Below are 305 nucleotides of genomic sequence, written 5' to 3' on the forward strand. Positions count from 1 at the left end.
AAATTACCGTCACCCCGCAACTCATACATGAAGTGAGCCAGTTGTAATCTTAACTTTAAATACTATTTTCTTTTTATCCATTTTTCTTTTTCTTTCTTTCCTTCTGTTTCACTATTTTTTTTCTTTAATTTCCGTCCTTTCCGACTGATTCGCTTTGTTATTGTCTCGTGGTGCGCGCGTCAGAAGCCCCCCCCCCCTCCCCTCTTATGTTTAGACTCATAATAACAGGCAGGAAATATAAAGCAGGGAATACCAGGCAGGAATTTCAAGGGGAACGCGGAAGAGAAGAGAGAGAGAGAAATTTT

The sequence above is a fragment of the Penaeus monodon genome, chromosome 21, assembly GCF_015228065.2.
Source record: "Penaeus monodon isolate SGIC_2016 chromosome 21, NSTDA_Pmon_1, whole genome shotgun sequence".
Lineage (NCBI taxonomy): Eukaryota > Metazoa > Arthropoda > Malacostraca > Decapoda > Penaeidae > Penaeus > Penaeus monodon.